This window comes from Mobula birostris, chromosome 9, assembly GCF_030028105.1.
Source record: "Mobula birostris isolate sMobBir1 chromosome 9, sMobBir1.hap1, whole genome shotgun sequence".
In the NCBI taxonomy this organism is placed as follows: Eukaryota; Metazoa; Chordata; class Chondrichthyes; order Myliobatiformes; family Myliobatidae; genus Mobula; species Mobula birostris.
In genome coordinates, this window is record NC_092378.1 from 154,703,810 (window position 1) to 154,715,528 (window position 11,719).

An 11,719-nucleotide genomic window follows, 5' to 3' on the forward strand; every position below is an offset into this window, starting at 1 on the left:
TACATGTGGACTTCATTGGATAAAGATAACCGATTAGCTCTGTTTTTCAGCTGTATATTGAAACATCCAGTGAAATACGTCTTTTGTGTCAGATTGAATCAGCGAGGGTTGTGCTGGGCAACCTATAAGTGTCATTAAACATAGAGCAGTACAGCACAGAAACAGGCCATTTGGCCCATGATGTTGTGCTGAACCAATTAAATTATTGATCAAATGGCCAACTAAGTTAATCCCTTCTGCCTACACAATGTCCATATCCTCCCATTTTCCTCACATTCACGTGCCTATCTAAATGTCTCAAATACATCTGCCTCTACCACCAGCCCAGGTAGTGCATTCCAGCCACCCACCACTGTCTTTGTAAAAAAAAAAAAAAAAGTTTGCCCCTCATATCTCCTTTGAAATGATCCCCTCTCACCTTAAATACTTGCCCTCTGGTATTAAACATTTCAGCACTTGGAAAAAATAATGTCTATGCATTCGATTTTTGCTTCTCGTAATCTTATAATCCTTGATCAAATCTCTACTCAGCCGCTGCTCCTGCAGAGAAAGCAACCTAAGTTTGTCCTCTTACCCAGCCAGCATCCTGGTAAACCTCTTCTGCACCCTTGACATCCTTCCTATAATGGGGCGACCACAACGATATGCAGTACTCCGGATGCGGCCTGACTAGTTTTATAAAGCTGCAACATAACTTCCTGACTTCTGAACTCAGTGCCTCGACTAATAAAGGCAAGTATGGCACTTGCCCTCTTAGCCACCCTATTGACCTGTGTCGCCACTTTGAGAGAGCTGTCATCTCTCCATTGTTATGCTTTCAACGACAACGTGACATGCCCACAGCTCGCTAATCCTAACCTGTACGTCTTTGGAATGTGGAAGGGAACCGACGGAGTCATGGGGAGAACATGTAAGCTCTTTCTAGGCAGTGGTGGGAATTGAATGTAAGCAGTGTCAGCTGACCTGCCGAATTTGACCACTGACAAAATACGTGTGTTGGGCTGAAGTCACCTGCTCAGGGTTGGACACCGGGAGAGTGAGACGCTGTGGAATACAGGGCCTTCACCTTTTATCCTTAAATATAAAAAACATAGAAAATCTTCAGCACAATACAGGCCCTTCGGCCCACAAAGTTGTGCCAAACATGTCCCTACCTTAGAAATTACTAGGCTTACCCATAGCCCTCTATTTTTCTGAGCTCCATGTACCTATCCAAAAGTCTCTTAAAACACCCCATCGTATCCGCCTCCGCCACCGTTGCCGGCAGCCCATTCCATGCACTCACCACTCTCTGCGTAAAAAAGCTTACCCTTGACATATCTGTACCTACTCCCAAGCACCTTAAACCTGTGCCCTCGTGGCAGCCATTTCAGCCCTGGGAAAAAGCCTCTGACTATCTACATGATCAATGCCTCTCATCATCTTATACACCTCTATCAGGTCACCTCTCATCCTCCGTCGCTCCAAGGAGAAAAGGCCGAGTTCATTCAACCTGTCTTCATAAGGCATGTTTGCCAATCCAGGCAACATCCCTGCACCCCTTCTATGGCTTCCACATCCTTCCTGTAGTGAGCTGACCAGAACTGAGCACAGTACTCCAAGTGGAGTCTGACCAGGGTCCTTATAGCTGCAATATTACCTCTTGGCTTCTAAATTCAGTCCCACGATTGATGAAGGCCAATACACCGTATGCCTTCTTAACCACAGAGTCAACCTGCGCAGCAGCTTTGAGTGTCCTATGGACTCGGACCCCAAGATTCCTCTGATCCTCCACACTGCCAAGAGTCTTACCATGAATACTATATTCTGCCATCATATTTGACCTACCAAAATGAACCACTTCACACACCTGGGTTGAACTCCATCTGCCAGTTCTCAGCCCAGTTTTGCATCCTATTAATGTCCCACTGTAACCTCTGACAGCCCTCCACACTATCCACAATGTCCCCAACCTTTGTGTCATCAGCAAACTTACTAACCCATCCCTCCACTTCCTCATCCAGGTCATTTATAAAAATCACAGAGAGTTGCGGTCCCAGGACAGATCCCTGAGGCACACCACTGGTCACTGACCTCCATGCAGAAAATGACCTGTCTACAACCACTCTTTGCCTTCTGTGGGCAAGTCAGTTCTGCAAGAAAACTAATCTTAAAACTATTTCAAGATAAATCTGGCGGACAGAGCGTAGGTGTTCAACTTTGGCTAATGCCCCATCTCCCCCTCGTATGCCATCAGTTATTTATTTATATACACACATTCTTTCTCTCTCTCTCTCTCTCTCTCCTTTTTCTCCCTCTGTCCCTCTCACTATACCCCTTACCAATCTTCTGGGCTTCCCCCCTCCCCCTTTTCTTTCTCCCTGGGCCTCCTGTCCCATGATCCTCTCATATCCCCTTTGCCAATCACCTGTCCAGCTCTTGGCTCCATCCCTCCCCCTCCTGTCTTCTTCTATCATTTCGGATCTCCCCCTCCCACTCCCACTTTCAAATCTCTTACTAACTCTTTCAGTTAGTCCTGACGAAGGGCCTCAGCCCGAAACATCGACTGTACCTCTTCCTAGAGATGCTGCCTGGCCTGCTGCGTTCACCAGCAACTTTGATGTGTGTTGCTTCAAGATAAATCTTTAATTTTTTCCCCTCTATTCCCCGCACAGTCAAATACCTGTCTCTTGTATCTTTTCACTCTTCCCACCTCATTACACACATTGGTATGCCATCCAAACGTATCAACTGTGCATCCAGGTACTACAGGGTAAAATAATGACAATTATTTGTCAATTTCAGTTACAGAGAAAGTGCAGGGTAGGCAGACAATAATGTGAAAGGCCATTACGATGTAGATTGTGAGGTCAAGAGTCCATCTTGTGGGAGAAGGCAGGAGAATGGGGTTGGGAGGGGAAATGATGGAATGACAGAGCAGTCTCGGTGGGCCGAATGGGCTCATTCTGCTCCTGTATCTTATGGAATGATTAGGACCTGTCTGGGTGGATGGTGGGGAGGTCAGGGTCTCTTAATACAGAGAAAGACTGTGCCACAGGTCAGTGATTGGCAGAGACCGTAGCTACCAATCCTGACTGTTAACAAGCTGCACCTTGCCCAGTCGACCCTGTTGGAACACTGCAGAAGGGCACAGGAAGAGCCCACACTGAACAATACCTCCTTCAACCCTACTTTCATGCAGTGTTGGTGGCGCAGGAGGCCATATGCATTAGGAAAGGCAAATAAAAATATGGCTGGGACAAGCAGCGTGACCATTGTTGGGCTGGACCAGTATTAGAGTGGGGGGAGGCTTGGGCGAGGTATGTACCTGGTTCATTACTTCATTCTTTGTTAGTGCATAGAGCAGCAAGAATGGGTCTAGGGGCTGGTTTGTGTCAGATGTGGGAATTCCTGGAGACCTCCAGCTTCACAGAAAACCACATCTGCACCATGTGCACCGAGCTGCAGCTCCTTAGAGAATGTATTAAGGAACTGGACCTGCAGTTTGGCGATCTTCGGCTCATGCGGGAGACTGAGGAGGTGATAGATAAGAGCTACAGGGAGGTAGTCACCCCTAGGTTGCAGAAGACTGGGAAGTGGTTGACTGTCAGGAAAGGGAAGGGAAATGGACAGTCAGTGGTGGGTCCCCCCCCATAATAAGTATGTTGTTCTCTGGCTCTGCGGCTCAGAAGGGAGGGGGGGAGAAGAGCTCTGCATAGTGATAGGGGAGTCCATAGGCAGAGGAGTAGACAGGAGATACAGTGGTCGTGATAGAGACACCTGGATGGTATGTTGCCTTTCTGGTGCCAGGGTCAGGGACAGTCTAAAGGAGGAGGGTGAGTAGCCATGAGGCTTAGTACATATTGGCACCAACGACAGGTAGGAAAAGTGAGGAGATCATGAAGAAAGAATTTAGGGATCTAGGCAGCAAGCTGAAAAGTTGGACCTCCAGGGAAGTAATCTCTGGGTTGCTGCTGTGCCACGCACCACTAAGGGCAAGAATAGGATAATATGGCAGATGAATATGTGACTTAGAAACTGGCGCGGGGAGCAGAGTTTCAGATTTCTGGGTTATTGGGATCTCTTCTGGGGATGAGATGATCTGTACAAAGGGGACGGGTTACACCTGAAGCCGAGGAGGACCAATATCCTTGCAGGCAGGTTTGCTAGAGCTGTAGGGGAGGGGTTGAACTAACTTGGCTGGGGGATGGAAATCTAAGTGATAGGACTGAGGAAGAGACAGCTGGTATATAAGCACAGGCAGTGTGTAGTGAGGCTGTCAAGAAAGGCAGATGAAAAGGCAAAATCACAGTCAGTGTGAAAAGGGGGACAAAATCAAAAAGTATGACATACAGGACTGAATGCAGGCTGTGTACTTAATAATGTAGATGATCTTGCAGCACAGTTAGAGATTAGCAGGTATGATGGCATCACTGAGTCTTGCTGAAGGAAGATTATAGTTGGGAGCTCAACATCCAAGGATACACATTGTATCAAAAGGACAGGTGGTGGGGTTGCTCTGTTGGTAAAAAAAAATGAAATCAAATCCTTATAAAGTGGTGACATGGGATCAGAAGATGTAGAATCCTTGAATAGAGTTAAGAAACTGCAAGGGTAATAACACAGGCAACACGCATCAAAGTTGCTGATGAACGCAGCAGGCCAGGCAACATCTCTAGGAAGAGGTACAGTCGACGTTTCAGGCCGAGACCCTTTGTCAGGACTAATTGAAGGAAGAGTTAGTAAGGGATTTGAAAGTGGGGTTAATAACACCTTGATGAGAATTACATACAGACCTCTAAACAGTAGCCAGGATGTGAGATATAAATTACAATGCAAGATGGAATATGCATGTCAAAATGACAATGTTATGATAGTCATTGGGGATTTCAATATGCAGACAGATTGGGAAAATCAGGTTGATGCTGGATCCCAATAAAGAGAATTTGCAGAATGCCTACAAGTTTGCTTTTTAGAGCAGCTTGTGGATGATCCCATTAGGGGATCAGCTATTCTAGACTGGGTGTTGTCCAATGATCTGGATTTAATTAGGGAGTTTAAGGTAAAGGAATCCTTAGGAGGCAGTGATCATGATAGAATTCACCTTGCAATTTGAGAGGAAGGAGCTAAAGTCAGTTATATTGGTACTACAGTGGAGTAAAGGGAATTACAGAGGCATGAGAGAGGAGCTGGCCAAATTTGATTGGAAGGGAACACTGGCAGAGATAATGGCAGAGCAGCAATGGCTGGAGTTTATGGGAGCAATTCAGAAGGCACAGAATAAATACGTCCCAAAGTAGTATTATAAAGGCAACATTGGCTGACAAGGGAAGTCAAAGATTGCATAAAAGCAAAACAGAGGGCATTTAATAGAGTAAAATTTAGTGGGAAGTTAGAGGATTGGGAAAGCAACAAAGGCAATTAAAAAGACATTGGGGAGAAAAGATGAAATATTAAGGTAAACTAGCCAACAATATCAAAAATGATACCAAAGGTGTTTTTTTCCCCCAGACATATAAAGAGTAAAAGAGAGCAAGAGTAGATTTTGGACCGTTGGAAAATTATGCTGGAGAGGTAGTAATGGTGGACAAGGAAATGGCAGACAAACTGAATAAGTATTTTGCATCAGTCTTCACTGTGGAAGGCACTAGCAGTGTGCCAGAAGTCGAGAGTGTTTGGGCAGAAGTGTATGAAGTTGCCATTACTAGGGAGAAGGTTCTTGGGAAGCTGAAAAGTCTGAAGGTAGATACAGTAAGTCATCTGGACCAGATGGTGTACTCCCCAGGGTTCTGAAAGAGGTGGTTGAAGAGATTATGAAGGCATTAGTAATGATCTTTCAAGAATCATTAAATTCTGGAATTCTGGAAATCTGATTAAATTCTGGAATTCCGGCAGTTGAACAGGGTACGACTGCGCAAGCGCGTGTAAATCGTACCGTGAGGCAGCGGGAGTGTTTAAAAGCGAGAAGATTGTAAAGGTTGGTCATTTCTTCAGCAGCTGAACGGGGCACGACTGTGCAAGTGCGTGTAAATCGGACCTTGAGGTAGCGGGGTGTTTAAAAGAGAAGGGTAACGGAGCGGGCAATGTTATAGTGGGTGACGGAGTAGTGGGAGACAGAGTAGGAAGGCTTTGGCTCGAGAGGTTTCAGCAAGCAGAGGCTGAGGAAGAGCTTCACTCCAAGTGAGGTAAGCTCCTTTAATTAATTTAATTACCTTAAGAGTAGGTAATGGAGGCAGCAGTTAGGACAGTTGAGTGCTCCATTTGCAATATGTGGGAAGTCAGGGTGAGCACAATTGTCCCTGATGACTACACCTGTAAAAGGTGCATCCAGTTGCAGCTCCTGACAAACCGAGTTTAGGGAATTGGAGCTGCAGCTGGAGTTACAGGGAGATAGTCACCCCTAAGAGGTAGCTGGGTGACTGTCAGGAGAGGGAAGGGGAATAGACAGAATGAGCAGAGCACCCCTGTGGCCGTTTCCACCAATAATAAGTACATCGTTTTGGATACTGTTGATGGGGACGACCTACCAGGGACAGGTTACAGTGGTTGCGCCTCTGGCACCGAGATGGGACCCTCAGCTCAGAAGGGAAGGAGGGAAAAGAGGAGAGTAGTAGTGATAGGGGATTCGATAGTTAGGCGGACAGATAAGAGGTTCTGTGGAAGAGATCGAGAATCCCGGATGGTCTGTTGCCTCCCTGGTGCCAAGGTCCGCGATATCTCGGATCGAGTTCTCAGTATTCTCAAGGGGGAGGGTGAGCAGCCCGATGTCGTGCTCCATGTAGGGACCAATGACGTGGGTAGGAAGAGTGAGGAGGTCCTGAAAGGTGAGTTTAGGGAGTTAGGCACCAAGTTAAAGGACAGGACCTCCAGGATAGCAATCTCAGGATTGCTACCAGTGCCACGTGCAGGCGGGTTTAGAAATAGTAAGGTAGCACAAATCAACATGTGGTTGAAGACATGGTGCAGGAGGGGGGTGATTGGCAACTAAATATTCCTGGATTTCGTTGCTTCAGGTGTGATAGGATCGGAGGGACAAGAGGGAGAGGTGTTGCAATGCTTGTCAGAGAAAATATTACAGCGGTGCTCTGGCAGGATAGATTAGAGGGCTCATCTATGGAGGCTATTTGAGTGAAATTGAGGAATGGGAAAGGTGTAGTAACACTTATAGGGGTTTATTACAGACCACCTAATGGGGAGCGAGAAGTGGAGGAGCAAATTTGTAAGGAGATAGCAGATATTTGTAGTAAGCACAAGGTTGTGATTGTGGGAGATATTAATCTTCCACACGTAGACTGGGAAGCCCATACTGTAAAAGGGCTGGATGGTTTGGAGTTTATAAAATGTGTGCAGGATAGTTTTTTGCAGCAATACATAGAGGTACCAACTAGAGAAGGGGCAGTGTTGGATCTCCTGTTAGGGAATGAGATAGGTCAGGTGACGGAGGTATGTGTTGGGGAGCACTTTGGGTCCAGTGATCACAATGCCATTAGTTTCAATATAATTATGGAGAAGGACGGGTCTGGACCCATGGTTGAGATTCCTGATTGGAGAAAGGCTAACTTTGAGGAGATGCGAAAGGATTTAGAAGGAGTGGATTGGGACAAGTTGTTTTATGGGAAGGATGTAATAGAGAAATGGAAGTCATTTAAAGGTGAAATTTTCAGGGTACAGAGTCTTTATGTTCCTGTTAGGTTGAAAGGAAAGGTTAAAAGTTTGAGAGAGCCATGGTTTTCAAGGGATATTGGAAACTTGGTTCAGAAAAAGAGAGATACAGTATCTACAATAAATATAGGCAGCATGGAGTAAATGAGGTGCCTGAGGAATATAAAGAATGTAAAAAGAATCTTATGTAAGAAATTAGAAAAGCTAAAAGAAGATACGAGGTTGCTTTGGCAAGTGAGGTGAAAGTAAATCCAAAGGGTTTCTACAGTTATATTAATAGCAAAAGGATAGTGAGAGATAAAATTGGTCCCTTAGAGAATCAGAGTGGACGGCTATGTGCGGAGCCAAAAGAGATGGGGGAGATTTTAAACAATTTCTTTTCTTCGGTATTCACTAAGGAGAAAGATATTGAATTGTGTATGGTAAGGGAAACAGGTAGGGAAGTTATGGAAACTATGATGATTAAAGAAGAGGAAGTACTGGCGCTTCTACGGAATATAAAAGTGGATAAGTCTCCGGGTCCTGACAAGATATTCCCTAGGACCTTGAGGGAAATTACTGTAGAAATAGCAGGGGCTCTGACAGAAATATTTCAAGTGTCATTAGAAACGGGGATGGTGCCGGAGGATTGGCGTATTGCTCATGTTGTTCCATTGTTTAAAAAGGGTTCTAAGAGTAAACCTAGCAATTATCGGCCTGTGAGTTTGATGTCAGTGATGGGTAAATTTTTAGAGATGGTATATATAATCATCTGGATAGACAGGGTCTGATTAGGAACAATCAACATGGGTTTGTGCACGGATGGGAGACACCAGAGAGTAGTGGTGGATAACTGTTTGTCAGATTGGAGGCCGGTGACCAATGGTGTGCCTCAGGGATCTGTACTGGGTCCAATGTTGTTTGTCATATACATTAATGATCTGGAAGATGGGGTGATAAATTGCATTAGTAAGTATGCAGATGATACTAAGATAGGCGGTGTTGTGGATAATGAAGTAGGTTTTCAAAGCTTGCAGAGAGATTTAGGCTAGTTAGAAGAGTATGCTGAAAGATGTCGGATGGAGTTTAATGCAGATAAATGTGACGTGCTATATTTTGGTAGGACTAATCAAAATAGGACATGCATGGCAAATGGTAGGGCATTGAAGAATGCAGAAGAACAGAGGGATCTAGGGATAATGGTGCATAGTTCCCTGAAGGTGGAATCTCATGTGGATAGGGTGGTGAAGAAAGCTTTTGGTATGCTGGCCTTTATAAATCAGAGCACTGAGTATAGGAGTTGGGATGTAATGTTGAAATTGTATAAGGCATTGGTGAGGCCAAATTTGGAGTATTGTGTACAGTTTTGGTCACCAAATTATAGGAAAGATGTCAATAAAATTGAGAGAGTGCAGAGGAGATTTACTAGAATATTACCTGGGTTTCAGCACCTAAGTTACAGAGAAAGGTTGAACAAGTTGGGTCTTTATTCTTTGGAGCGTAGAAGGTTGAGGGGGAACTTGATAGAGGTATTTAAAATTATGAGGGGGATAGATAGAGTTGACGTGGATAGGCTTTTTCCATTGAGATTAGGGGAGATTCAAACAAGAGGACATGAGTTGAGAGTTGGGGGCAAAAGTTTAGGGGTAACATGAGGGGGAACTTCTTTACTCAGAGAGTGGTAGCTGCGTGGAAGGAGCTTCCAGCAGAAGTGGTAGAGGCAGGTTTGATACTGTCATTTAAAGTAAAATCGGATAGCTATATGGACAGGAAAGGAATAGAGGGTTATGGGCTGAGTGCAGGTTGGTGGGACTAGGTGAGATTAAGTGTTCGGCATGGACTAGAAGGGCCGAGATGGCCTGTTTCCGTGCTGTAATTGTTACATGGTTATATGGACTGGAAAATTGCAAATGTCACTTCACTATTCAAGAATGGAGGGAGACAGAAGAATGGAAATTATAGGCCAGTTAGCTTGAGTTGATTGTTAAGGATGAGGTCTCAGGGTACTTGGAGGCACATGATAAAATAGGCTGTAGTCAGCATGGTTAGAATTGTTCCTAACCAAGGTAAAATCTTGCCTGACGAATCTATTTGAATTATTTGAGGAATTAACAAACAGGATAGACAAAGGAGAATTGGTGGATGTATACTTGGATTTCCAGAGTGCCTTTGACAAGGTGCCACACATGTGGCTCCTTAACAAGAGCCCATGGTATTACAGGAAAGACACTAGCATGGATAAAACATTGGCTGTTCAGCAGGAGGCAAAGAGTGGGAATAAAGGGGCCTCTTCTGATTGGCTGCTGGTGACTAGTGGTGTTCCACAGGGATCTGTGTAGGGACCACTTCTTTTTACATTGTATGAATTGATGGCTTTGTGGCCAAGTTTGAAGATGTTACAAAGATAGTTGGAGGGGCAGGTCGTGTTGGGGAAACAGGGTGTCTGCAGAAGCACTTGGATAGTTTAGGAGAATGGGCAGAGAAGTGGCAGATGGAATATAGTGTTGGAAAGTGCACGGTCATGCACTTTGATAGAAGGCTTAAAAACATAGACTATTTTCTAAACAGGGAGAAAATTCAAAAATCCAAAGTGCAAAAGGACTTGGGCGTCCTCCTGCAGAATTCCCTGAAGATTAACTTGCAGATTGAGTCAGTGGTGAGAAAAGCAAATGCAATGTTATCATTCATTTTGAGAGGACTAGAATATAAATGCAAGGATGTAATGTTGAGGTTTTCTAAGGCATTGGTGAGGCCTCACTTTAAGAATTGTGAGCAGTTTTGAGCCCCTTATCAAAGAAAGGATGTGCTGACATTGGTGAGGGTTCAGAGGAGGTTCACAAGAATGATTCTGGGAATGAAAGGGTTATCTTATGAGGAGTGTTTTGAGGACTTTTGGCCTGTACACACCGGAATTTGGAAGATTGAGGGGAACTCATTGAAACCTATTGAATATTGAAAGGCCTAGATGGAGTGGATGTGGAGAGGATGTTTCCCATGGTGGGAGAGTCTAGGACCAGAGGGCACAGCCTCAGAATAGAGCGATGTCCATTTAGTATGGAGATGAGGAGGAACCCCTTTAGCCAGAGAGTGGTGAATCTGTAGAATTCATTGCCAACTGCAGCTATGGAGGCCAAGTCATTGGGTGCATTTAAGGTGGAGGTTGATAGGTTTCTTGATTAGCAGGGTGTGAAAGGTTGCAGGGAGAAGCAGGAGAATTGGATCAAATGGCAGAGCTGGCTCGACAGGCCAAATGGCCTAATTCATCTCCCATGCCTTATGGTCTCACTTTCTGCTGCCCAAAGGCATCACGAGACTGTCACGCTAGCCCCAACCGCACCCTGTGGGATGCGAAAACAGACCCCGCTCCCCTCCAGTGATAACTTCAGATCCACAGTAAAGGCATTCACTAGACGGGTTTTTATTTTAAACTTAGCTGCTGTAACAGCAACATCCTTGATACTGGGCTTCTAATTACATTTATTTTAATTTGATTATTTTAAATTGATTTAATTAACTTAATTTAAATTCCTTTGTGGAAATAGCAGGATTGGAACTCGTGATTCAGTTGTTGGGAGGTTGTGGTCGAATCAGTGACGATGAAGTTGCTGCCGATATCTCCTCTCCCGCCTTCTCCCCTTCTCCCGCTCACAGGCTGAGCGTTCCTCCAGAACAGTTGAAACAACAAACTCAGTGGCTAATGAAGGCAAGTACATCACCTACCCCCTTTACCATCTAATCAACGTACATTCAACCACTTAATAAAGTGGTCTTCTGCTGCTGGGCCCATCCACTACAACGTTCCCAACGTGTTGCGCATCTTCTGCACAGCAATGTGATAACGTGTGGTTATCTGAGTTACTGTCGCCTTCCTGTCAGCTTGAACCAGTCTGGCCATTCTCCTCTGACCTCTCTCATTAAGGCGTTTTCACCCACAGAACTGCCACTCACTGGATTTTTTTTTGTTTTTCACACCATACTCTGTGAACTTTAGAGACTGTTGTGCATGAAGATCCCAGGAGATCAGCTGTTTCAGAGATACTTCAACTGTCATTGATCTCCCTCCTGGCACATATCCTTGCAAGTGCTTCACCTGCCCCTA